Source organism: Miniopterus natalensis, chromosome 2 (assembly GCF_054644295.1).
Source record: "Miniopterus natalensis isolate mMinNat1 chromosome 2, mMinNat1.hap1, whole genome shotgun sequence".
Lineage (NCBI taxonomy): Eukaryota > Metazoa > Chordata > Mammalia > Chiroptera > Miniopteridae > Miniopterus > Miniopterus natalensis.
In genome coordinates this window covers 159,718,941-159,745,166 of record NC_142082.1, presented here as the reverse complement: position 1 = coordinate 159,745,166, position 26,226 = coordinate 159,718,941, and the positions used below count along the sequence as shown (strand labels likewise).

The following is a 26,226-nucleotide window of genomic DNA, read 5'->3' as shown; positions in this document are numbered from 1 at the left end:
TGGGGCACAAGTAATGTGTCCCCTGGCCCTGGTTGTACCCAATCCTGGATGTATCATTTCCATCTAGTTCTGGGACAAGGTAGTAAATGAATACTGTTGTCCATTCCGTGTGAATGAAAATTTTTTCTGATTTTCCTTTCAGATGAAGATGAAAAGAACACATTCACCACATCAGTGGCTGCATCCCATGCACCTGAGGCATGTTGATATGCCCTAGCAGATATTGTATGTGACATAACAGCTACAATCAGGGCTACTGTTTGATTTTGCCCACTTCAAGTTCTCTCTGGTATTTGTAGGAGCTAGACTGGTGAATTAAATGAACCACCATCCTGGCAAGTCTTTAAGAATGCACCAGTCTCTATCATTGTCCTAGAGATGTGAGACTCACAGCAAATATTTTATTCCTTTGGTAAATGAAGTAACACTTGGGCCCTTCCATGGAAAAATAGTTATCTGGTGGGTCTTCTGGCTCAGTTTATCTGTTGTAGCATCCTCAGCTTCTCTCTGCCATGTGATCCCATCTTCCATTGTTTACTATGAAAGTTCTGACGAGTCTATGTCACTAAGTATGGGCCATCACTTTCTATAAGGTTCTAAGAATTACACTGGCATCATGTTAACACCATGCTCAAGGGCACTGCCAGGATATTCACTCTTTAAAAAAAAAAAATCTTTATTGATTTCAGAGAGAAGAAAGGAAGGGGAGATAGAAACATCAATGATGAGTCATTGATCAAGCCCGCAACCCGGGCATGTGCTCCGATCGGGAATCGAACTCCGATTGTCTGGATCCTAGGTCGATGCTCAACCACTGAGCCACGCCCGGCTGGGCAGGATATTAACTCTTATATTCTAAACAAAGACAAAGCATATTGATATTGATAAACTCTCCCATATGCTCTGGCCCCACCCCCTTAGAATCCCATGTTTATTTTCCTAGCTCCTGGCAGCACATGTAGGCTTGGTCCTGCAGTTCCTTTGAGATATAGTCTCTCTCCTCCTTTAGCAGGTGTAGCTATTCCCTGATGGATAACGTTGTGACTGGACCCTAGTCATTGACTTTATAGCCAGGGAAAGTGGGAAGAGGTCCTGGAACAGGATCTCTTGTTTTCTAGCAGGAGGGAAACCTCCACATTGTTTTTGAGCAAGGACAAAATATTTGTCTTTAACAGGGTGGAGTGGGCCATTTCTGTAGGCTTAGAGGACTTAGAGGAATTCTGGATTTATTTTTATTATTTTTTACCTATCAATAATCGCTTTTTTTTTTTTTTACATTATATGAATTTGCATGTTATCCTCGTGCAGGGGCCATGCTAATCTTCTCTGCATTGTTCCAGTTTTAGTATATGTGCTGCCAAAGTGAGCACTCAATAATCACTCTTCTAAAAAAAAATTAAATTTATTGGGGTGACATTGGTTAATAAAATTATATAGGTTTCAAGTGTGACAACATGGATGTATCTTGAGATTATCATGCTAAGTAAAATAAGTCAGACAGAAAAAGTTAAGAACCACATGATTTCACTCATGTGGGGAATATTGGATTTATAATGTATCAATCTAGATGACTTCCATTTCATATCTTAGGGTCCCATTCTTTGTCAATGATGGCCTTGACTTTGTCTAGATTTGCCTAGATTGAGAATTTAATTTTTTTTTTTTGAACTTTGCTAGGTACTGAACTTATTTCTTAGCTTTCTCTACTCTCCATCTATAGGAGACAAAATTATTTTTAAGTGATCCCAAGGAGACCCTTTGGTCTGCACACTTAGCTGTTTATTTTTTTCCTCCCTAAACCTTAGATTAAAAAAAAGAGAGAGAAATATAATTCACATACCATAAAATTCACCCTTTAAAAGTGTGCAATTCTGTGGTTTTGTATATTCATAAAATTGTATAACCTTCACCACTATGTAATTCCAAAATATTTCCATCACCCCAGAAAGAAGCCCTGAGTCCACTGATAGTCATTCCTCATTCCCTTCTCCTTCCAGCTTCTGCAAAACACTAATCAAAAATAGATTGGCACCCAGCTAGCATGGCTCAGCAGTTGAGCATCGACCTACAATCCAGAAGATCGAGGCTCGATTCCAGTCAGGGCACATGCCTGGGTTGCAGGAGGCAGCTGGTCAATGACTTGATCTCTCATTATTGATGTTTCTATCTGTCTCCTTCTCCCTTCCTCTCTCTGAAATCAATAAAAAAATATTTTTAAAAAACCAATTGGCTATAAATGTAGAGGCTTATTTCTGGACTCCATTGATTTATATATTTTTCTTTATGCCAGTACTACCCTGTCTCGATTACTCTGGCCTTGTAGTAAGTTTTGAAATTGGGAACTGTGAACTCTCCAACTTCGTTTCACATTTAGCTTTTAATTAATCATTTAAAACCATCAGACTTTCATTATCTTTTTCTCCAGAGCATAAACTGTCCTCAGAAACTGCCATCTAATTCTATTTTTCTTAGAATTTCTATTGCCTCAAATTCTTTAAGTCCTGATACATTGCACCTGCTAGTGTACCTCTTTTCCCTGGTATATCATCCCAGTTCACCACTAGTGAAAGTTATAATTGCATTGCCCACTTTGATACACCTTCCTTAGAATCCAGTTTCATACATTTTCTTCTGGCTCCTTCTGATACACGTTGGGTAGGTTGGATGTGGTATGAAGGACCTGGAGTTATCTGCATCTGCTACTAGTGATAGGGTTCTCATTGCCTGTCATGTAGAGAATATTCAAGTATCGAATAGTATCTGCATATTTTTTTGTATTGAGACATGATCTTTATTGGGAGCTTAAAAAATAATCTCATAAATGATCCTCAGAAGTGAAAAAAGTGTTCTGAATTCAGGGCAATGTCTACATCATAGTTAATGTATTACTACCAAAATTCCTATCTGAAATTCTGTTTTAATGATACTGAAAAACAATTTTCTTTCTTTTTCCCCCCTCTTCTTTTCCTTTTTAACCAACAGGACACAAAAATCGCTTCATTGGAGCAAAACATAAAGGATCTTGAGGATGAGATCCAGATGGTAAAAGCCAGTGGTGTGCCGAACACTACAAAAATCACTCCAAGTTCATGAAAACCAAGGTATGGTCCAGAGGTATAAACTTTTATACTCTTAGTGTGACTGGAAATTTATGGCTTTCAAACATGCTTTTCCTAAGTACCCACATAATCTGCTTTATATGAGATCATTAAATTATGAATAATAAAGAGGAATGCAAAGATCTTAGTTCAAATGCATAGATTCCCAAAAAGAAATCAAGAAAAACCTTTGGTAGAATTTCTACCTACAAAGGAGTTCAGGATTGTTTAATGAGTTCCTTTGGTGTTGCTCCGTCTAGCAAATTAACATTTACTTTTTAAAAAAACTTTATTTTTATTGTTTACACTATTACAGATGTCCCCAGTTTCCTACCCTTGCCCACCTCCACTCAGCCCCTGCTCCCCCTTCCCTGTGGCCATCACCACACTGTTGTCTGTGTCTATGGGCTATGCATCTATGTTCTTTGGCTAATCCCTTCATCTTCTTTCATCCAGGCCCCTCTTTCACCTCCCCTCTTACAGCTGTCAGTCTGTTTCATGTTCCTCTGTTCCTATTTTGTTTGTCAGTTTATTTTGCGCATTAGATTCCACATGTAAGTAAGATTATATGGTATTGTCTTTCCCTGACTGGCTTTCACCTAGCAAAATGACCTCCAGGTCCATCCATGCTGTCATAAAAGGAAAGATTTCCTTCTTTTTTATGGCCAAGTAGTATTCCATTGTGTAAACATACCACAGCTTTTTTATCCATTCACCTATTGATGGGCAGTTGGGCAGTTTCCAGATCTTGGCTATTGTAATGTTGCTATGAACATAGGGGTGCATATATTGTTTCAAATTAGTGCTTCAGGATTCTTAGGATATATTCCCAGAAGTAGGATCACTGGGTCAAAAAGCAGTTCCATTTTTAATTTTTTGAGGAACCTCCATACTCTTTTTCATAGTGGCTGCACCAGTCTGCATTCCCACCAAGTGTGCAATAGGGTTCTCTTTCCTCCACACCCTCGTCAGCACATGTTGTTTGTTGATTTATTGATTGTAGCCATTCTGACAGATGTGAGTTGATATCTCATTGTGGTTTTAATTTGCATTTCTGTGATTAGTGATACTGAGCATTTTTTTTTTTTTTTTAATGTGTCTATTGGCCATCTATATGTCCTCTTTGGAGAAGTGTCTCTCAGGTCCTTTGCCCATTTTTTAATTGGATTGTATGTCTTCCTGGTGTTGAGTTGTATAAGTTCTTTATGTATTTTGGAAATTAACCTATTATCAGATGTATCGCTGGCAAATATGTTCTCATACAGTGGGTTCCCTTTTCATTTGTTGATGGTTTCTTTTGCTGTGCAGAGCTTTTTAGTTTGATGTAGTCCTATTTGTTTATTTTTTTCCTTTGTTTCTCTTGCCCTAGGAGATATACGGGCAAAAATATTGTTCAAGAGATGTCTGAGATTTTACTACCTATGTTTTCTTCTAGGATTTTTATAGTTTCACTCTACTGGTACCAACTGAAGCAGACTCTGAGACTAGTCTAGAGTCAGAGCTTGATGAGATAAACTAGGTATTTGTAAGTAGGAATCTTATTAGTGAGTATTTTGGGGGCTAACATTTGTTGGGGAAGGAAAGGAAGAAATATTGGGCAGGGGGAGAAGTCGGGTTGTGATGCAGTCCCTACAGAGCCTCAGCCAGCTTTACGGGGCGCTTAGAAGCTGGGGTGGCCCTTCAGAGTTGTCCTGAGTTGGGGTGAGAAGGACATTAAGCTTGTGTACTGACCATTTATGGGACTGTGTTCATGTGCGATGCTCTGTCTTCAGCTGAAGTCAATTCCTGGAGAGGGCTGAGAATTGAGGACTATCTGCCAGCAGCACTTACAACCATTGGGGAATAAATATTTCAGTCCTGAAAGGGTTTTAAATGCTTATGACAGAGTCCAGTATAATAATCAGTCAAATAACAAACATAATTTCAGTAACTGTCTGAGACAGTTAAAGGCTTTTGGCATAATTTTATTTCCCCATTACTATGAAAGCAGGAGTTAGAGAGCAGGAAGGCCTTAGGCACTGCAGGTAGCACAGGGCCATGTCTGATGGTACTGTAGAGAGAGGTAGAGCTGCTGAGGGAGAGGAAACACGTCACTGACTCCATTGCGTCTAGGTTTTGCTTCCGTTCAATTGTGAAGAAATGGAAGCAAAAGGCTATATATATATTTATTATTATTATTATTATTATTCATTAGTTTTATTTTATTTTAAAATAAAATTTATTGGGGTAACATTGATTAATACTATTATATTATAGAATTGTACACTTAAAACTACATTATTATTATTATTATTATTATTATTATTTGTGTTTTTGTCCTTCAAGAGCTTAGCAGAAATCTTATCCAACCCTATAACCCTGGTATGACTTTGCATGGTTTGTAAAGATTTCTTAACCTAAATAAAGGGACTTTGCTTTTAGAGGATTCCTCTTTGAGGTGGCATTCTGTTGGAGTTCACTAAGAGCATCAATGCCATTGGTTTATTGGCGTTGTATGCGTGCTTCTCCAGGATGCACGCCCTAGTGCTTATTGTTAAGGATGTGCATTAGGGAATTCCCTTGGGATCAAACCTGTGTACAAGAGGTGGAAGAAGCGGGGTTGGGCAGGGGCGTACACCTGTGATGAAGACCCAGCCCAGCAGCCTCTAGTTTCCACACGGGCAGTTCTGAAGCTGAAAAGGCCTGTCAGAGATGTCTCACACTGGGCCACAGTATCCAGTCTTTATACCTTGATCACTCATTATGTGCAGGGTACCCCTGGAAGGGTGTGACTTTGGGTGAAAGTGTTCTCTGTGGCTGAGGCAGAGGCAATCCCTAAAGTGGCTGAGAGGAAAGGCTGTACAGTCCACAGCTGGGGCCATAAGAGTTTTCTATTGACTTTCTCAATGTCATGTGGCTCATAAGTGGTAAGGAATCTAGGTTTTCTGACTCCTGCTTAGGAGATTGTTCCGTTCATATGCTGCCTGTCGTCTCATGTGACTACATAGTACAGCAGCACCATGCTTGCCAATGTGATCTCTAGGTCTTATTCTTGGCAGCAGTGGCTGAGTTGTGTGGATTTCATGTGAAAGCAATATTTTTGAAAAACCTCAGGTGGCCTAGGTTAACAGAGTAAGCTCCAGGATTGGCTGAGGCAAAGTATTCCTGGCATGGAGTCATTGCTAATTCACTAAATTCTCGCAGATAATTTATTATATAAATCTGAAGGGACAGTAAACCAGCCTGCTTGCTTCCCATTTTAGTTCATTTCCAGGGCGGATACTGAATTCGGCGTCTCGCTGGCTCTTTTTGCTGCCTGAATATGTCAGCCTTGATATAAAAATAGCCTGAATTCTACTGGGGTCAATGTGGGTTGACTAGGGCTCAACTACTCTGCAACTCTGAGGAGGTTGAAGAGGAAGGTGAAGGGAATCATTAAAAAAGCAAAACAAAACAGAAGTAATTTTATTTAGTGTTTAACAGATGGTTTTGTCTGAGCTTTAGAAAATAAGAGTGATTGCTTCATGAAGTTTAGGTTAATGTAAAAGAGGTTATTTATTCATCTTAAGAGGGCAAGAGATTATTATGCAGCTGTGTAGACAAAATAGGAGAGAGAAAATATTGATGGCTGAAGAGACCACATAGAGGTTAAGAACATGGTACAGGAGTCAAAAGTTCTGGATTGTAGTTCTGACTTTAATACTTACTGGCACATACCTTTAGGTCAAAATCTTGCTCTTGGTTTTAGTTTCTTTATCTTTAAAATGGGTCTGATGATACATGAGTTGCCTTATTCCATGTTTGTTACTGGGAACATGTGAAATAATAGATGCAAAATGTGTGAAGTTTTATATAAAAAAGAATAAATTTCGAGGGCCCTCTCACATGAATGTCAAAGCTTTGGGTCATTCTTGAGACTCTGGGATGTATAAGAAATGAGTACAGGAGTTTGGGACATCATAGATCCTGGAGGTCCTAATTATCTTTGGAAGGATGGATTAGAGGAAGAAAACCAGTTTAACCTATTTCCTTTTCTCTAGCTTCAAGGAGTCCTAGCTCATCTATTCCTTTGGAAGTCTTCTGGAAATTGAGAATTCACTGGGCCCTTATAGGTGGTTTTTGTCTCTTTGGTCCTGTCTCAGCTCTCTTGGACCAAATGAGGTTCTCTTGGAGCAACTACCAGTTCAGGAAATGAGTCAGGATGACTGAGAGTAGCTAGTGGTGCAATATGACGTGGATCCAACAAAAATATGTTCTTGATGTAGAAATTTGTTATGGTTAGAGAACAAACTCAGATCTTTTGTAAGAATTCACTTAATCAAGTAATAATGATATTTTGGAATGCATATTCTGTATAAATTCTTGATGAAGATACATATATGTGAAGACCATATTTCATGGAAGACATAGCAGAAGCAGGACCCATTTGGTCTTTTGAAGTTATCTTCTGACTCAACTTACTATGTCCAGTTTCTTCTGTCCCGGTCCATTCTTCACGTTGTCAAAGAGTTACCTTTCTAAATCTGCTTGTGCTACTTTTCCTGCTTAACTATGTTGCATTTAGATTAAGGTTCAAACTCCTTAGCCTGTCATATATTAGACTCTAAGACAGGGATCTTGTCTGCCATGTTTACTGCTGTGCCTACATTACCTAGGATAATTTCTAATGTGTAGTTAAGTGCCTCCTAAATATTTGTTTATGAATTAATAAAGGACATTAATAATTTGGCCTTAATCCACATTTCCAGTTATTTCTCCTGTCTGTCCTAACTCCACCTATTGGGGACAGGGGGTTTGCTATTCCCAAAGTTAGTTTGCTTATCTCAATTCATGTCTTTGAAAGACTTTTCTTGCTGATTCAATAATTTCCCTTATCAACTGTGTGTCTGAAAAACATTCAATTGATTCTTTCATATCCGGTTCAATTGTCAACACTTCTGTAATGACTTTCCTGACCTTCATGGTCTCTCTACATTTAAATTCTACTTTTTTTCTACAGTGGTCACAATTTTGCTTGTTTGTTTTTGGATTTTTGTTTTTGTTTTTTAATCCTCACCTAAGGATATTTTTTTCCATTGCTTTTTCAGAGAGAGTGGGAGAGAGAGTGACAGAGAGAGAGAGAGAGAAACATCAATGTGAGAGATATACATCAGTTGGTTGCCTCCTGGGCTGAACATCAAGCCTGCAACTGATGTATATGCTCTTGGCTGGAATTGGACCCAGGACCTTCAGTCCTTGGACTGATGCTCTAACCACTGAGAAAACTGTCTAGAGCTACAGTGGTCACACTTTAAATTCTGTAGAGCAATTGTTTCCTAGTCTGTCTCTCTCACGATCTTATCTTATTCGTTTTTGTGTTCTAGTTCCTGGACATAATAGGTACTTAATTAATGTGTGTTGAATGATCAAATGGATGCATTTTATGATGAACCAGATAGTTTAACGATTTGTGTATCATGTTTTCTCTCCATGGGCTATAAGGAAAAAACTGGAAGGAAGATTGAAAGGCCCAACAGTAGGTATTATGCCAAAAATATTCCTCTGCTCTCAGTTTTCAAGATGAGAACTAGCAACATGTTTCTTTGTCACAAATACTTTGGCCTCAACCACTAATCACAAGTTTAAACTCTGGTGCTATTGAGATTTATTCTTCCTATGAAATGTCCTCTGCCATTCAGGAGAAAAGTCTCTTCTGAGGGCACTGACTGCACCACCAAGCTCTGGCTCAATATTTCACACATTAACTAAGAGGACCATTTGAAAGAAGGTCACAACTCAGTACAATATATATATATATATATATATATATTTTACTCTTCTTGGAGAAACAATTTAAAATATTTGTACATTGGATGGTAGGATTTTGCACAAAGGACTAGATTATGTAAGATAATGACTACAACGAATAACACAATTTGGTGTCTGACACAGTTCCTAATAAAACAATATGTCCAATAACACTTAGTTAAATTGCCTTGAAAATGAATTCTTACTTGTTTGAATCTTTATTGGAGAGGAATACTTATGGCATATGGTAGAAATGGAGGCATATTTCAAAGTTAGGCAAAACCCTAGAGAATATTTTCCATTTCCTTTCTGTTTTCCATGTTTCACAATTACTAGTTTTAATAACTGTTCAGTTGGTTAGAACCATTTTAATTATAACCAGGGCCCAGAATTGATTAATGGCTTATTACATTGTAAGAGTTGGGCACAAAACTGAATGTTCTGGATCCTTAGCAATATTATTATCAAATATCACAGGTGATGCCAAATCACCAGATTGTGATTATTGTGGGATATTTGGAGTTAGTTTAGGACGAAGTCCTTTACTTTCTTACTACCTCCCTGGTTAGCTATATAGTGAACATATATTAATTCCTAGTTCTCTCAAAGTAGATCGTTCCAATTTTGCTTTTTCACTCTGTTTTCCCATCCTAGTGTATGTACTGGTTGGTATATAGGGTCCGGATTATCTATGTGTTGCAAGCTGTCTGTGCCAAAGGAACCCTTCTCTGTTATGAGTGCTTGAAGGCTGACTGTAGTCTCCCTCTGTTACATCTTTTGTTCCTGTCATCACAATTAGTACAGTCTACTTAACTTTAAAAAAAAGAAAAAAAAAAGAGGCACTTGCTATTTCCTGAAGACTTGTTAGGAGCTTCTGCGAATGTCATCTAACTTAACCTACATAAAAGTCTTAAGAAGTAAATGTTGTCATTCCTATTTTGTTGAAGGGAAAATGAGGTAAGACAGATTTTGTTGCTTGCAAGAACATACTACTAGTATTTATTCATTCACCAAATACTTATTGAGCTCAGTGCATTGAGCTTATAGTTGCCAAAAAGAGGTCCTTGCCCACATGGATTTTATATTCTAGTGGATATAAGTTATAGAGCCTTTTTTATTTATTTATTATGGAAAGGTTTATGTTTATTTGTTTCTTAAATTAACTATTTTTTGAAGAAATGTATTAGTACTTATATTTGATTAATTTCTGAAGGAGTTATAGAGCCATTGACTTTAAGACTGATAGGTAGCTGAGCACCCCAGACTATGAGCTTCTTGGAAGTAAGGACCATATCCATTAAATTAGTGGATCAAATGAAATTCTGACAACTAGAACTTATTCTTACTTGCCGTTCCTGTTTTCCCCTTAGTGGATGTTGGAGAAGGTGAATACTTATGTGTGGGTTGACTAGATGGATAGCCAACTCCTACCCTGGTTTCTTCAGTGACTTTTCTCTCCCCCATGTTCTCACCAGTGGTCACTTAGATGAAGGCATTGTAATTTCTGGCTCCCCCTAATAAGCTCCAAATGTATAAGACATGAAAAAGAAATAATCTAGTAACTTGTCATTAATATTTCAGTACAAATTAGTTTGTCAGATAAACAACAGTAACTTGTTTTGGCTAGAGGGGTCCAGGTCTGAAGTATATGCTAAGAAAGTAGAAGTCCAGGTAGGCTGTCTGACTGAGGCTACTTTTTCTTTAAGGGAAGCCGGTGTGCTCTAAGTAACAAGGGCAAATCACAAGGCCTGGGGCAGTGGGGCTAAAAATGTATGAGACCACCAAGGCAAAGTGCTAAGGAGCTTTGGGTGATATATGGGAAGTGTGTGTGTTTCACAGCTTTGCCTAAAGCACAATCCATGTCTAAGAGTTATCATTTGTAACTACTGAAAAAACAGCACCCGAGTGAAACTTGTGTTTTTTTGTGGGGATTTGGCTGCTAAAAGACTGCACATTTTATGTGTCACGATTATAGTTCTGTTAGGTTGGGACAGCAATGCATTAGAAGGCCAGTATTGTATATTATTCACCATCTAATAGGATGCTCCCAGTCATGTGTAACCATGAAAGAACCTACTTTTCCACAGTGTTCCTCTTTCACTTAAAGAGGAGTTAGGGGAAGCAATGGAACAATGGTGGTTTATTGGTGTTGTGCTTCATCTAAGCTCTCAGAGTAGCCTTGTGGTCTTACTTTAAAACCTATAAAAGAGAAGGGCCACTTAGAGGTGGGAAATAAGAGGTGTTCCACACAGCTAGCTAAACTAATTGAGAATATGATTCTTAATGACTCTTGAGACAATGCTGAGGACAATGGGACTGCAATATTTTTGGAAAGGAGCCTGCAAATCCAATAAAAGAGGAGAGATGATTTCTCATTTTCTTATTTTTGAAGCCAGCAGGATTTCCAGCTGCGTGTAATTTCAGGAAGTGATGTGATTATTTATTCAATAATACGTTGCAAATTTCCTGGGAAATGATGGAGTAATTCTGATGAAACTGAAATGGCTATTGAAATATATCATACTACATGCCAAGTGTTATTTCTTGTCTGTTTAACCATATTAGTTCATTTTTAAATGAAAGTAAACTCTTAGTAAATATTTTATTAAGCATATTTTCCAGGAGTAAAAATACATTATCAAAATTCAGATCACCAGAGCCAACCAAATTAAATAAATGTTTATTGAGTACCTATTCCATGTGCCAGGCATGATGCTAGGTATTGGGAAAATAAAAATAAACTTTTTTTTCTGTACACATGCAGCTTAGTGTCAAGTAGGAGAGACAGGTATTGAGACAGCAGAGCATAGGGACACATGTAGAATTACAACTTGGTAAGTGCAATACTGTCGCATGGGGATGTGATGACATCTGGACATTCATGGAAGGCTTCCATGGAAGTGGCATTAAAACTGAGACCTGAAAGATGAGTAGAAGTTAGCTAGGTAAAGAAGAATGGCAAGAGTCAAGGACAGCTGACAGCATCTTCAAAGGCCTGTGGTGAAGGGGAGCAACACAGAAAATGGGACTGGGTGGCAGGTTTGTGTGTGGGAGTGCACAGTAAAAACAGACTAGAGAATCAGGGGTTAAACCCTATTATATTTGTAGACCGTGTGAAAACCCTTGGCGTCTATTTCAAGTGCCATGAGATGCTCTAAAGGGGTTGTAATAGCAGGGGTCAGGTGGGATGAGGCCATCGTTGCTCTGCTTTGGAAACAGTCTGTCTGCAGTGTGAAGGCTGGATCAAAGAGGGCAAGCGTTTAGGTGGCAGAGTGGTTATGAGGCTCCTGTAGAAGTCACAATGAGAAAGAAGGTTAGCTAAGACTATGATGTGGACATACTGTATGGTTTTGTTTAACATGAATTCATAATATTCTCATACCAGGGTCCCATTTATGCTCATACCAGCACACGCATGTGAAGCTGGTGGCTTGTAAGATGTTTAAGAATCTGTTCTTCAGCCCCAGCCGGCGTGGCTTAGTTGGTTGGAGTGTCCTTTTGTACATGAAGGGTCTCTGGTTCAGTCCCTGGTTGGGGCGTGTATGAGAGGCAATCCCCCCCCCCCCCAAATCAGTAAATATATCCTTGGGTGAGGATTTAAAAAGAAAGAAAAAAACCCTGTTCTTCAGAGTCAAGTCCTTGGCTGTCTTCTCTTGCTCTACATCAGGAAAAAAATAGGTTTTTAACTCAAGTGCCAACCCTGGTTGATCAGTGGTGGGTGTGCGGAGAAGAGTAGAGGTCCCGGGAGTCATGCTGGGCTTAGCAAGAAGCAGCGCTCCCACAGCCTTGTGATGTGTGCCTTCCCTGAGCGCGGAGCTGAGTAGCTCAACTTATTGTCTCAAGACTGACTGCATTATTTCCCTTTGTCAAAATGGTTCTTTCTTTAATATTGCCTATTTTAGTTAGTAGCATCACCATCATTCCCAATCTAAAAACGTAAGATTTGTCCTTGGGTCTTGGTCTTACTTTTATCTCCTGTGCTCTTCGGGATATATTTATCTATCATTAACTGAGGGGATGTGCGAGCATCAGAACATAACAGTGAACAATTCACAGCATCTCTTTATTAGAGCAAGTGGCTTTGGAATCCAGGCTTTGGCAGGTCTTTCCAGCTCACCATGCACCACACTTCCACATGCACGGTCATTCAATTTCACCAACCTACCTATATCTTGCTGTTTTTTTCTTTAATCTTCACCTGAGGATGTTTTTTAGAGAGAGGAAGACAGAGAGAGAGAGAGAGAAAGAGAGGGAGAGAGAGAACATCGATTGATGCCTCTCACACATGCCCTGACCAGGGTTTGAACCCGCAACCCAGGTGTGTGCCCTAACTGGGAATGGAACCTGTGGCCTTTTGGTGTAAGGGACGACCCTCAAATCAACTGAGCCACTTGGTCAGGGCTAGCTTGCTGTTTTGATACAATTTTCTAGGGATGATTGCTAATTATGTTCTCTGGGCTTGGGATTGTCTTCACCCGAGCTAAAATCTCTCACTCTCTAAAATTTGATTCAAGTGCCCTTTATTCTGGAAGCATTTTTCTATCCAACCCAGGGTGTGACTCATATACTCTCTATCTTCCATCAAAATGCCTTTGCTGGGCTCTCATAGTCTTTTACCTTCTTGATTATCAGTGTATCATAATATTTGATTGTCTTGCATAGTCTATAAACTAGACTGGGCTCTTTGAGGACAGGGTCTGTGTTAATTCCTGCAGTATCTCTGGCGTCTGGACTACAAGGTAGCACTCAGTACCCGTTTGTTCAATTAATGATGACATGAAATCACACTCCTGGAAGTGATCTGTTTCCTTTACTGTAGAAAACCTGTATTAGCAGGAGTGCTTTCTCCCTAGTGGCAGTCACTCTACGGACTCTCGTGATCAGGAAACAGTCGGCAGAGGTTACATGCATATGACGTCAAGCGCATGGTAATGATTGTGCTGCAGGGCAGCCTGAAGACTCTTGCAAGCACAATTTAAAAATTCCCAGTTCCATATACTGCAGGTGAAATATATTTTACGTTAAAGTAAGTGGCTAATTATAGATAGAGACTTAGTTGATTATTAAAGCAATGGCCGCTTGTTCAATCTATGTTGATGATTCAAATGAAAACAGCTAAAAATATGAAAGCTCTAAAAAATTTAGTCCAAAGAAAAAGCAATTAACTTGAAGAGAGCTGGAAGTATATTTTGCCAGGATATGTATTTATCAATGTTTGAGTAATATTGGTTCATTATTATTTTACTTAGGGTATTAATATTACTTAAATCCCCGAGGAGGAAAACTTGTTTATAGTAGATATGTCAAAGTGTTCCCCTTCTTTCCTCTTCTTCCCCACAGCTTCATTCACACACTTAGAAATGTACAATATAGAGTGTCAAGTAATTGCAAGGACTCAGGATGGAAAATAGAAGAGACAGTATAGTAAAGAATGTGGTAAACCATATAAAGCCTAGGCTCTGGGCTTAGGTTGCCTAAGTTTGAGACTCAAGTTCATTAGTACTAACTGCACGACCTTGGAGAAGTTACTGCACCTTTATGTACCTCATTTGTAAAATGGGGTTATAAAGATGCATCTTAGCGTTGTAAGGTTAAATGGCATAACACTTACAAACTTCTTAGAGAAATGCTTAGCATGCCATAAGCAGTTATCGCTTTTTCCCTCTTATAATCTTGAGGCCAAATATCAGTATTAACCCCTTTTCCAGGAATAAAGCTAAATTTTCACTTTTTTCCCTCTTGTACTGCAGAAATCATGCTGACACCAGTAACATAAAGGATTAGTGTCAAGATCCCCCATGTATGCTTTGATTAATGCTTCTTAGTTTTTGAAATCTCTACTTCAATTCTAGGATAAATATTTTAGCTCTCATTGAAGAAAGAGAGCGTCTATGGCCAATGAAGGAGTGTATCCTTCTGTTAGTATCCTGCTTAATTTCTATATCACATGCATTTTTTTCTAGGTTGCAATCTATAAATTTGAACTTATAGCAACTTCAAACAGGAAAGCAGAAGCCATTAGGTTTGTCAATACACAGGAGCTTTTGACCAAAAACCCATTAACTAATGATTATATTAAATAAATGTAACATAAGAAACCAGAATGGATTCCTACAGTCCCACACATACTCTTGATGTGGTAAGAGATGTCATGGACTTGAGCTGATACAGTATTTCATGCATGAATAGAGGCTATTCAAGGGCTTGAGAATAATTTGTTTTCTTAATTATTATGACTTCTTTTCCATTTTATTTATACCACACTTTGCTAAGTAATGTTGCCTTTCATATATTGTATGAAAGCAAATTTCAACTGTCTTGATGAATTATGATAAAAAATACAAATTGGAATATATGTGTGTTGGTACATATGCACACCCATACTTGGTAAAAAGTGACAACCTGTGGTGACTGCTCGTTGTGTAGCTGAAAACACTAAACTGCTATTAAGTTTTTAAAATATACTATACAAAAATAAGTCATTGAAGCTAGTGTTCCAGAAAGAACTTACTGAATGTCAGAGAGGCTCGTAGAATCTCTAATAACGATAGACTCACTGAGCAAGCACTTTAACTGGGTAAGTCTGTTACGGAAATGTAATATAATTTATCTATGAGGATTTAAAAAAAAATGATTTTTATTGATTTCAGAAAGAGGAAGGGAGAGAGAGATATCAATGAGGAACATCAATTGGCTGCCTCCTGTAGACCTTGCTGGGGATTAAGCCTGCAACTCGATCGTGTGTCCTGACTGGGAATCAAACTGGAGACCTCCTGGTACATGGGTCAACGCTCAACCAACCGAGCCACACAGGCTGGGCTATGAGAATTTTATTTTGATAGGAGGTAAAAGGGAAAGTTTAAATACTTCACTAAGACTTTCTGAAAACATTTTAGAACATAGCTATCAAAATGGTCACTGTAGCACTAGAAAAATGTTTTATAAGGCAGAGAGAACTGGCTTGGAGGTAGAAGATAAATAGGGAGAAGCACATACTTCTCCAGGTGAAGAAAATTCAGTGTTGCATGCTAAGATTTGGAGGAAGTGAGCAAAAGGTATATATACCCAGAAACAAAGAAATAGAGTCTACTTCCAAAAGCTGACTTGGCGGTTGTTGAGCTGAGTATTTCACTGTTGAAGTGGGACAGCAAGCTGCCCAGACAGCTAGCAACTACTCACGCATTGTCTGTATTGTTGAGGGGTAGGCCGTGGAGCACTCCAAGGGGATTGCTCTGTGATCGTTAGGACAGCTTAGGATCCAGGATCCATAATGGGAAGGCTCCCTCTGCAGTCAGCAGCCATTGGAAGTGTGCCAGTGTTACAAACAATAAAACCCACCATAGCTTAACTATGAAGGGAAGAAACTTATTAAAATATATTTGGCCCATCAAAGACTCTGCAGTAGACTCAGGGTGTCTGGCTCAGCCCCTGAACAACCAGAAACCAATGCTGCCCCCCCTTAATGCAGACATTGCATTTTGTCCTGGCCATTGCAACTTCACTGATGATTCCGAACTGAACCCAAGCAGTTCTGGGATGTCTCACCCCAAAAAGCCAGAAACTTTCGCTGCCTCGTTCCCTGAAGGATGGATTACGTCTGCATCTGTTTTCCCATGTCACCGATGCCCCAGACTGAAGTCCTGTGTGGATGCATCTCGCAGCACAGGCTTTTACCCAGCTGCAAGCAAGATTGGAATCCTGGCTTCTAGGTTGCAGAGACTCGACTCAGAATGTTCGAAAACGTTCAGACGAAAGAGGAGTTCAAAAGATGCTGGGTTGCTACAGACATGACAAATATTTAGCAGATCCCCAAAAGGGGTAGATAGAAGGCATAGGGGAAGGGGTGTTGCCAGCTTTGTACAACAACCATTTAATTAATGCTGTTTTGAATTGGTTAAATATAGTGACAAAATACTGTAATGTTAATATACATTTGTGTTAAAAGTTACTAAGAGTGCTGAGAGTAGAAAGAGAATATAATCAAGGCTAGAAAAATAGTTGGACTATTAACTTGTTCTTTAAATCCCAATATGTTAGAATGAAAGACTACTATGAAGGTCATTAAAAGATGAGCATGAACATATTTTGCAGTAGTGGGTTTATAACCCTTATTTAGATAAACTTGACACATTTCTCCTCTGCTCTTTATTGAACCATGTACACAATGCTACCATAACAATTATAACACTTTATTCCATACATATCCTCATATATCTGTCTCTAGTATGTTTTATATAGGGTCTGGTACCAGCACATGGTAAGAAATTAAAATATTTGCTGAATTAAATAATGGTATCAAAAGGCAAACGGATATCTGGTGTATGCTCATTGCTTTTTGGAAACAGATAGAATCATGAGCAATGTTCTTCCCAAACATACCTTTTGGTGTCATAGTTGGTGAGAGAATATACACAGGACAGTGAACTGTCTATGGGTAGGAGCCAGGCTAAGTGAGGAGAAATGCACTGTTGATGGTTGGGATTTAGGTGAAAGACAGGTTGGCATATCTAGACTGGTCAAGAGAGAGACTCATTCCTTAGTTCTGTTTTACTTTTGGTTGGTGACTGGTGAAATGGTTATGTGCAGAAAGTTGACATGATGACCTCAATCTTGCCTTCTAGACAACTTTATTTATGCTATTTCTAAGAATGCAGTTGAACACTTCACATAGACATTTCCAACTTGAAGTGAAAGACTTTTGATGGATGTGGAGCAGGTTACACAATCCAGTGTGGGGCACACAAAGCCATGTACTACCTATGACTGTCCCTTTGGGAAGTGATTGAAGTCTTTATTTTAATATAGTATATTGGGATATTAAAGACATTCCTTTTGACTAAAAGGAAGCATTCTGCTTCTAACTAAGCCTTTGTTACAACTGATGAAATGATTCCTCTAGAATAGAGGATTATAGGATAGATTATTATGGTTTTATTAAAAACACTTGTTCCCTAAATGCACAAGAACCCATTTATTTATTTATTTTTTTGCCAGAGATTACACAAATCTCAAACAGAATTGTATTTATATTTAATTTTATGTAGTGGAATATGATTCATCACAGGATTGATGCTAAGATATGTCAAAGGAAAGCTACTGATTTTTAAGGTCACAGTTGAAGTTACTGCTCAGAAATTAGAATGATGCTCACTTCCTTTTTGACTGAAGTTCCAGGAAGAAAAAAATGATAAATAATTTAATGTGTTTTCCGTTGATAGAAAATGGAACTTACTACTCGGTTTTTGCCTTAACTTCCAGAAAATTAAGAGCCAGGTGAATTCCCCAAGGGCTAATCCTTGTTCAACGGAGGTTCCTGAAAGCACTGTAGTCACTGACCTTCGGAAGCATAAGTCCTAGTTTATTCTTAGTTCCAAAGCTGTTTAAATTTTCAATTCTTTTCATCTACATGATCTCAGATATATTTTGGTGCTGATATCAGCTTGATATATTCAGAAAGCAAGTTCAGTTCTGTCACTCTACTGTTTTCACTCTCTGCGGCATCCCTTGGGCTAGAGGGAGATGCCTATTTCGGGTACCCGTTCAATGTCATTTCTTGGGACGTCTGGCAGTGCCAGCTATTTGGCTGATAGGTGAATTCCATCATAGAGCATATGGTTCTAGAAGACATTAGTATTGTGCTTCGTTGGGTTATGTCAACCTCTAGTTTATGGTTTAGTGTTTACTAGTATGTTACTGACAAGCCCTACTGGTTTTTTTTTTTTTTTAATTTTATTTTTGTTTAAAATGTTACAGATGTCCCTTTTTCTCCCCAATCTACTGGGTTTTTAGTCTTACCGTAAACATTGCACAAGTGAAGAAACCCAGTAGCTATTTTCCAACTATGAAAAATTGCGTGAATGATCTCAAGTGATTTGCAAAATGGTCTGCCTATCTCAGGGAGTGTCTTGAAAAGCAAACAAAATAATATATGGGAAAATATTTTATAGTGGAGTGTAATACAAACATAAATTATTCTTGGTCTGAACTTGACCACTGTAGTTGATCTGTGGTGCTTTTCAGTGTTGAGTAAGTATGAAGAGTGGCATGTTTTACATGAACTAATTTCCTCCAAGTTGTCTATTGTCATTAAGTTGGCGTAAACGCATGGTTGGTTTCCTGCATTCCTGTGGATGTGGTTTCCGAGCTCTGTCATTATACTTTGGCAAGGTTGGTGGAGGTATGCAAACTGACCCAAAGCCATTCTCAAAGAACCAGAAGCAATGTATGAGCTTCGGAAAACCATGTTCTTACATCCTGGTACCAGCGAAGAAAAGGTGTGATGATAGGTCACCAATACTAACCAAAATGACACTTTGATCATGAAATGGTTTTAATTTAAAATACAGAATGGGAGTAATCTGTAGTGTGGCTTACTCACACTCATTTACATTCATACACAGGGGAAACCACACAAGTGATATCTTTCAACAAAAAAAAGTGGTAAGTACATTGGTTTTATTCCATATAGATTTTGTCTATCTCTATGCTTAAATTTATTTAAAGTATACTGGTTACTTGATTTAATATTTTAATAATTGGCTTTTCCAAACAACCTCACAGGGTGGCATCATGAGAAAACAAAAGACCTTCAATGCCAAGAATCAATGAATTGTTCTGTGACTAGGTTTGCAATATAGGTAAGGCAGAAAATTAATAGGAATGCCAAGGGCCCTTAAGGCATGTTAATTTACCTCTTGGCTTCTTGGTAATATTGAATTTCATCTATTTAGAATGATTGTTTTCTTTCAGTTAAATGTGTTCTGCATAGGAAGTTTCATGTACTCTTTGAATCAAAAGTGTTCCAGTTGCCTCATACACTCCTTAGATGATTTCAGGATTGTGCTAAACAGTTTTCCAACATTTCAGGCAATGGGATAAATTTTCTGGGATCATCTTAGACTTACTGAATGAACTAAGGAATTGATTAGGACTTTTTGTTTTTATGTGAAACATTCTTTGAGCAGCTCCGTTGCTATAGGGGTTTCCCTTAAAAGAGAATCTTTTCTGCAGGAGTTTTTGGGGGCAATGAGAATAAGGGTGTACTTGGTGGCTCAGATATTAATATCACAACACCTCATAAAGGAGAGAGTCAGTAAGTGCCTCTGTCTGGCCTCCATCTGCCCACTGACGTCAGTGTGGAGGCGTGAAGTGACGATTATATCTGATATATGCCTTCAACTTAACTGTGTTCTCTTTCTTCCTTAATTGAACTCTGTTAATAGAGCTACCCGTTAGTTGCTGCTGTCAAACTGAGGAAACTTGACCGATTGACATTTTCCTACTGTATAAACACTCCAAATATGCTAGCTCTCTCAGAGCTTTCAAAGAAAGATACCATCTACTTGCTCTTGGATCTAATAAGTTTATTGCTTTTGGTGCCGTAAATATTGTATGATGTAATTAAAATAAGGTACTTGCTGAATTCAGAGAGCAATGCTTTGGTATATTCATATGTTTTGTGTATTTTGGACAAGTGATTTTTTAATTTAGATTCAGTATATCAAGTTACTGAAGAACTAAAGAGTTTTCATGAGGCAGGATGCAGACTGAAGTTTTAAAAGCTATTTGTGGAGTAACGATTTTATGCAATGAAGTTAGAAAGACTCTATTAGACAGCTTAGGCCAGCAGATGGCGCTCCTACCTTTGTGCTTCCTTTAAAGACAAGTTTGGGCTTGTGGTGACTTTTCTCAGCTAGATCTCAGAAACAGTTGAGGATGGCATTTCCCTATTTTTATTCAAACACAGTTTTATAACAAATCAATAAAGTTATTTTTACCACTCTAGAGAAAAGTGGATGAATGGACAAAATCATTTCTATAGATAGTCTGTTCAATTATTTGTTAGCAAGTGAAATAGCTGATACCCATATGGATGAAAAATGCACTTCCTGCAAATGCAAGTCCTATATTGTATCAGTTATTTTCTTCCTTTATTTATAACTCAGAATCTTAATCTGATAAATCCAGCTGGGTGGACAATAGAATGAGAACAATATCCCTCTTTTCCTTTGTTTGTGGGACTTCATAATATCTTGGAATCATACAACTTTGGGGCTGCAAAGAACTTAGGAATCATCTAGCTGAATGTATAAACTTTTAGGTGAGGAAACCATGGCCCCCAAAGGTTAAACAATTTGTCCATTCTGAAGGTAGAAACACCCACTTTCAGTGAAAATCAGAAAATGGGCCTTACTCTCTTCCCAGCAAAGTGGGCACAGTGAACTAAGGCTTGTAAGCTTGCCTGTTGCGGAGGTCTGCTATTCTCTGGCAGCATGAAGGGCCGGGGGTGCTGGCCACTTGACCTGTTTGTGGAGATGGGAACTTTTGCTGTGCTTTGTCAGCTTTTGCTTTGCTTTATAAAATTTCTAAGTAAAGCAGCTAAGATTCTAGAAATGCATCTCTGCTATATCTCAGTGTCCAAATCAGGTAAAAAGGTGTGGCAGAAACAACCTTTTCTCATGGTAATTACTGATTTAAAAAGGGCTGTGATATTTTTAATCAAATTTAATTTAACCAAAGAAGGGCTTCCCCAAACCCTAAGGTTCTCTCCATGTTGCAGGTATAAAATGTCAAAGCCCTGAGCTAGCTGACTAAGCTTAACTTCATGAGTAGTCAGCTCATGTGCAGTGGAGATATTTGTGGAGCTAAGGGATGTTCACTGGAGTATGGGATTCGCAGAGTCCTGGGGTCTAAGGTGAGGGAGGACTGTGAGAGCTCTTCCTGTCACAGTAAAGGAACTCAAGACTTTCAGGATGATACTGAGGTGTAAAAACATCTCACTTCTTTACTCTTCTGAATCAAATGAAATATGGATCGCTGTTTGCCTGGCTAGCAGAACATCCAAATTCAAGTTGTTTTCTGGAGAAGCCCTTTCCCATCTCCAAGTTCCACTCAGAACAGCAAGAAAGCCAAGGGGCCGAAATGAACCGGAAACATTTGACAAGGGGGCCTTTGTTTTCTGCCCTGGTTGGCAGTTGCAGGGATGTTTGCTGTGTAAGCTTGTGTGTCCCACGTGAAGGTGGTTTGCCGTTATCACCCCCCCCCCCCCCATGGGACTGCACCGCAGGCCCCCTGAGCTGTGCAGTGCTCAGCACCTTGACAGCGACACAGGAGCTCTGCTGCGTCTTAGGTGCTGCGAGGGACCCACGTGCCAGGTGTCTTCTCCTCCTGGCTTCCCACTTTCACCCGAGGCCACCATCCCCAGACGGCAGGCCCTGGGCATCCAGCTCTCTTCAAGGACTGGTGGGGCAACAACCTCCATAGAGCTTAATCCAGGGGGTCTGAAACCAGAAATGGTCACTTTCTCCCAGGGAATTCGAATACAGACAGCACATTATTTTATTCTTTTGGCCAAAGAGTTTTCAGCAAGAAGGATAAGACAAATTTTTGTTTCTTATAATAATACAGCCCATTTCATAAGGCTACACTGTATTCTAGCCATAAATTTATTATTTTCCTTCTCTTTATTTTGTTTTAAATTTTTCTATCCCCCCTTTACCTTCTTCCTCTGCCACCCGCCCCGCCCAGCAATTACCACACTGCTGTCTGTGACCCGGGTTCTCTGTTTTCCTTTTCTGCTCAATCCCTCTGCCCCGCACCCTAAACCACCTCCCCACAGAGCCGCCTGCCGGCTCTCTATCTACGAGTCTGTCTCTATTGTGCTTGTTAGTTCAGTTTGTTCATTAAAGTCCACATATGAGTGAAATCACATGGTGCTTGCCTTCTCTGGCTGGCTTATTTCACTTAGCGTAATGTTCTCCAGGCCTGTCCATGCTGTCCCAAAGGGTGAAATTTTCTTCCTTTTTACGTTCTAGCCATAAATTTTTAAGATGGGTGACGATGTCCGGAGGAGGTAAAAGGACAATTCAGATTCACAGCAGCTGCTGCTAGCTGTTTATACTAGCCAGGTCCCCAACACTTACTGGGTGAAAAAGAGGTTGAGTTTAATTGGAACAACTGTTAGAGTTTTAAGATTGGAGTGTGGGGAGGGAAGGGGGGAGAATGGTTGTGTTCCTCAGAGAAGCGGGACTCCGTGCAGCTGAAAAGGATCACTGCTGCTTAACGTTCTCTTGTCCACCTTGGTTTCCTGTTTTCTCAGAAACCCTCTGCTTCCTGTAAGTTGAAGTTCACACCTACTGCCTACTTTCTCCTCAGGTATCCTTGAGAATTCCCTGGATTAATTTATGGGAAGTGCTAATAATAATAATAGGGGCTATTAAGCCGTCATCTGCCCCGCTGAACCCCCAGCCCACCCCTTTTTATATTCTTTTATAAGAATATAACAAGTTATTCTTGTTATATCTCCTAGACTAGGATCTGAGATAAATGCAAACTACTAGACAACTTTCCAGTGATACAGAGGAAAAAAATCATTTTTCTTATATGCTCACCTACCTTCCCAAATGTTGGTATGACAGCTGAATTTCAGGGTGTGCTTCATCTTCTACACCCATCCCAGTGGCTGCGTTTGAGTGTGCCAGGTAGGTTCACACCAGCTTGTGAAAGCTGATTGTGTGTTTCTCTTCCCAACACTGTGTTGGGGGCATCACGGGGGTGCCTTGCAGTCAGCCTCAGCCTCAGCGGGGGTATTTACAAGGAGGAGTGAAGGCTACAATGGTAGCTCATTGACAAGCATGCGCCAGCACATCTCTGCCTAAAAATCACATCCGAACCAGTTTACTAAAGAATTTCTTTAAAAAAATGACTGGAGAGACTTAGAGGCTTTTCATTTCAAGCTCATAGGAAAAGTGTGTCTACAGAGAGAGTTCGGATGATTCATAAAGCGAGAACTGTTTATTGCTTCCCTCCCCTGCAGCATATATCTATGACAATTTTATTTTTTAATTTTTAAAAAAGTATATCTTTATTGGTTTCAGAGAGAGGAAAGGAGAGGGAGAGAGAGATAGAAACATCAATGATGAGAGAGTCATTGATCGGCTGCCTCCTGCACGCCTCCGACTGGGGATCGAGCCCGCAACCCGGGCATGTGCCCTGACCGGGAATCGAACCCCGATCCCCTGGATCCTAGGTCAGCACTCAGCGGCTGAGCTACACCCGGCCGGGCTACGGTAATTTTAAAATGCCACCTTTCCACTTATTTAATAGAAGTTAATGGCCTGTGTTCCAATGATAACATACCTGTAGAGTGTCACAGTTTTGCTCTCAAAACAAAAGCTACAAGACAACAAGTAAGAAAATCTTTTGAACCCATGTTTCAAAAAGGAGTTTGGAGAGATAATAAGGAGCACTGTCCGAATTCTATTGCAGGCAACCTCTATTTTTAGGAAGAGCTATTTGTACCTTAATAATCTTTTTTTTTTTTTTAATATATCTTTATTGATTTCAGAGAGAGGAAAGGAGAGGGAGAGAGAGAGAGACAGAAACATCAATGATGAGAGAGTCATTGATCAGCTGCAGCCCGCAACCTGGGCATGTGCCCCGACCGGGAATCGAACCCTAATCACCTGGATCCTAGGCCGATGCTCAACCGCTGAGCCACACCCGGCCAGGCAATAATCATTTTTTTTTAACACACCTTCTTTCCCCCCCAACTCTGTTAGTCAAATCTAAATTACTTTGACAATTGTCAAAGATTTTTAAAATTTATTTTAAAAATTTATTATTTTATTTTTTTGTTAATCCTCACCCAAGGATATATATTTTTTCTATTGATTTTTTTTTTTTTTTTTTTTTTAAGAGAAAGTGGAATGAGGGAAGGGGAGAGTGAAAGAGATAGAAACAAGGGGGCTGAGGATTGAACCTGCAACCCAGGTACATGCCCTTGACCGAGAATCAAACCCTTAGCCCTTTGGTGTTTGGGCCTACGCTCTACCACTGAGCAACACCAGCCAGGCTGACAATTATCACAGATTTTAAAGAATATTGTGCTAAGCCTCAGGGGATGCAAGTAGGTTAAATGGAATAATGAACTAATGGCTATAAAGTGTTACACTATTGAAAACATTTCTGTCTTCTCCTGACACTAAACAAAGAAACAAAAAATATCCTGTGCTTGACTCAATAACATTATAAGCATCAAGTGTCTTATTCTTATTAGAACCATAGTGAAGGGCAAATAGTGGTTTTCTGCATATTGCTATCATATTTCATAAGAGGATTGATAAACAACATGTATTTTTAGTTGAGGATTCTGTTATGTCTCCAGGAAGCTCAGGTGTCAAATATTATTGTTTAAAAAGAAACAACAGCTAAAAGACTTCCATGGGAAGTCAAGTGAAATGATTGGAGGTCTTTCCTAAGATGTGGAACCCTGCGTCACTGCTGATGTGGTTGTCTCTGTGGTTGCTGATGTTCACACTTCTGGGGCCTGTCAGCTACACAGCCACAGACTCACAAAGCAATGTTTCCAAGACCCACAAGAAGTCATCCCAATGGCCTTCTAACTTTAGAAACATCTCTTGTTGGCTTTATTCTAATATCTCAGGATCCAGGGTTAACTACAGACACACGGGCGCCCTGCGCTTCTATTCAGAGGGGCAGATGAGCTCTTGAGAGCTCCCCAGGTGTGCACCTCTGTACATGTGGCTGGATCCCTTCCTCCATCCCTCCAGGGAAGGGGTCTGGTTAGAGTATCAGAAACTTATACTTTATAGTCTCTTCTTCTTATGTTTTCTAACTCTAAAATGATTATTCAGATATTACCTCCACCCCATTTATTACATCTTAGGAGGAGTGAAACTGTGGATGCTTGAGGATGGACACCTGAGTGTCTGGGTTTTCCTACGAACCTGAGCATGTCAGATCTTAAAGTTCATGCATTTAGACACACATTCTTAAAGTCAATGTAACCTTCAAATCTAATCTTACTAGCCCTACATAATATATGAAAAATGCTCAGAATTTTTGATACAAGGACTTGTGGTAAATGCAATTCTAAGACAGTAGACCAAATCCTCTTGAAAGATAAAAAGTTTAATTTAGCCAAAAGGGCTTCCTGATCCTCATTTGTGTTTAAGTTGTATGTGTTGAAGGTTTTTCTATCAATGGCTGCCAGAGAGAATCTGTTGATTTGACTCTGAAGGTATTCAAAGGAGTGCCTGTGGAGTGGTCAGGAATTAGCTAACTGCCTCTTTAAACTGGGCTAATACACACTTCTTTTTGGACTGCGTTCATGCCTTTCCCAAAGGGACATTGTCACATAATGTTTGCACAAGTGCTTCCTATTTGTGACTTTGCCAGAACTGTGTTCTGTGTGATTCTGCTTATATACCCAAGTCTTCTTGAGTTGCCAACATTCAGACATCATTAATGACCTCACTAATGCCATTTTGATAAAACGTTGACATCATTGCGTCTCTTATATCTTGCTCTTGACGCATATTGGAGTGTCTGTACTACATTG

General features: G+C 39.3%; 1 non-coding gene across 1 annotated transcript; it reads right to left on the bottom strand.

Annotated features, from left to right (window-relative positions):
• Positions 1-1,263: 1,263 nt before the first annotated feature.
• On the bottom strand, positions 1,264-1,370 carry LOC148093897 (U6 spliceosomal RNA). Its single transcript, XR_015714204.1, has one exon. It is a non-coding gene; the product is annotated as a U6 spliceosomal RNA (small nuclear RNA).
• Between the last annotated feature and the right edge of the window lie 24,856 nt (positions 1,371-26,226).